The following is a 2,271-nucleotide window of genomic DNA, read 5'->3' as shown; positions in this document are numbered from 1 at the left end:
ATTTACACCATCCAATGTCACCCAACCAATCACCACTCAAACTGAGCCTACCATCACCTACAATCCATCCACCACAATCCCACCATTATCTCACTTCTTTCCCCCAACTACGGGTCAATCATCATCCACCTTCACAATTGCACCCAATTCAACTATCGTGCATACTACTTCATCTTTTAGACCACAACAACAACAATCGGGCTTTCAGTATTCGACCATCCCATTTGGGCAGACCTCGGGAATTCAAGGAGATGGTTATGATGAGGGATTTGAAGATTATGAGGGTTATGAAGATGATGGGTACGGTTATGGAGGTTATGGTGATCAAGGGGAGTTTGGGTATTTGCAAAGTCAATCTCAAGGGATGGCAAGTGTTGGTGGAATGCCACAACAACAAATTATACCACAACACATTCGGCCAAGACCACAAGGGCCACCAATGCCACAACCTATTCCATTGCAACAAGTCCGGCCACAACATGTACAACAACAATTTCAAAGACCACCTCAGCGCCCACTGATGCGACAACAACAGTTTCAACAACCAATCGCACCACAAGGACAAGTACCAAGGCCAAATGGTCCTATGATTCCAAGAGGTAGGTATGGTGTACCAAGGAGACACCTTAGAGAAAATGTGAGGGGCATTGAAGCACATTTTCGGCCGGTAATCACGCAAAACCCTTCACCGGTAGTCATTCCTCATAATGATCAAGGGCGAACATTTGAAGTAAGAACCAACTCTTTGCAAAGTTTACCGAAGTACAAAGGGTTGGCAACGGAGGAGCCATATTTTCATTTAGAGGCTTATGACTCTATTTGCAACACTCTTGGGAGTCAAGGGTTTTCAGCCGACGATATCAAATTGGTTTTGTTCCAATTTTCCTTGGAAGATAAGGCGAAGAAGTGGTTCTACACGTTACCTTCGGCATCCATATATACATGGGGGGAGATGCAACAAACCTTCTTGGATGAGTTTTACACCGCCCAAAAGACCAACGATGCAAGGAAGGGGTTGAGAAGCTTTCAACAACAACATGGTGAGATGTTTCATGAGGCATTTGAGCGTTTCAATATGATGATTAAGAATTGCCCTCATCATGGAATTGAATTGTGGGAGTTGATGAATGCCTTCCATGAGGGGTTGAGTGCCGAAGATGCACGTGATTTGATGTCTATTACCGGTGGGACCTTCGGAACAAATGATGAGAATGATGATTGGGAGTTTTTAGAAAGCATGGCAACTACATCAAAAAGAAAAGCTCAAGCCTCGAGAAGAGCCCGACCGACCACTACCCGACCGCAAGTGCACGCCATAGATGATGGTAATGTTCAAACCACTAACCAAATATATGATGTTTGTGCTTTGTGTAATGAAATAGGTCATGCGGCTGAAAATTGTCAAGGGATGTTGGACGGGCAATACGAGGAAGTCCATGCGGTTCAAGGTCAAGGTCAAGGAGGAGGTGGTAGGAACTACAACAACATGAATTCTAATACCTACCACCCCGGATTGAGGAACCATCCGAACTTTAGATATGGGAACCCTTCAAATCAAGCAAACCCAAATTTTCAAGGTAGCCAAGGTAATTTTGGTTCACGGACATCTTACAATAATCAAGGTGGATACCGAGGCGGAAATAACCAAGGTTATCAAAAACAATACCAAACGGGTCAAGAACAAGGGGGGTCTTCGGGTGGAAACGAGGTGATGGAGATGTTGAAGAGCATGCAAATGGAGATGCAAAAACGGAACCAACTTGATGAAGTGCGAATGCAAAAAGATGAGGTTCGTGATAAAAGCATCCAATCACTAACAACCCAAATGGGTCAATTAGCAACTGATGTGGCGGAATTGAAGAAAGGAAACGGTCAACTTCCAAGCGACACTAAGGTAAACCCTTCACATGGTTCGTCATGAGGTAATGTTAATATTAATCATGTTAGTGTTTTAAGAAGTGGGAAAGAATTTAAAGCCAATTTGTCACCCGAATTGGTTGAGGGGGTGGTTGAGGATATCACGGGAATTGAAAGTGATGATGAACTTTCACCGGTTAAACCAAAAGAAACAATTGTTAAAAAACCGGGTTTGGGTGAAAGTGAAAAGAATGAAAAAGTTGAGGGTGAACCGAGTCAAGTCCCATTTCCATCGGCCCTACTTGACCCGGGAAAGAAAAATTTTATTGTGTCGAGAGGTCCTCAAAAAGAGGAGATGTGGGATATGTTCAAACAAGTAAAAATAAATCTCCCACTCCTCGATGCAATAAAACA

General features: G+C 43.5%; 1 non-coding gene across 1 annotated transcript; it reads right to left on the bottom strand.

Annotated features, from left to right (window-relative positions):
- Positions 1-1,001: 1,001 nt before the first annotated feature.
- Positions 1,002-1,107, bottom strand: LOC118480833. The gene has a single exon (XR_004863814.1). It is a non-coding gene; the product is annotated as a small nucleolar RNA R71 (small nucleolar RNA).
- Between the last annotated feature and the right edge of the window lie 1,164 nt (positions 1,108-2,271).

The sequence above is a fragment of the Helianthus annuus genome, chromosome 7 (assembly GCF_002127325.2).
Source record: "Helianthus annuus cultivar XRQ/B chromosome 7, HanXRQr2.0-SUNRISE, whole genome shotgun sequence".
NCBI lineage: Eukaryota > Viridiplantae > Streptophyta > Magnoliopsida > Asterales > Asteraceae > Helianthus > Helianthus annuus.
This window is presented reverse-complemented; position numbering and strand designations above follow the sequence as displayed.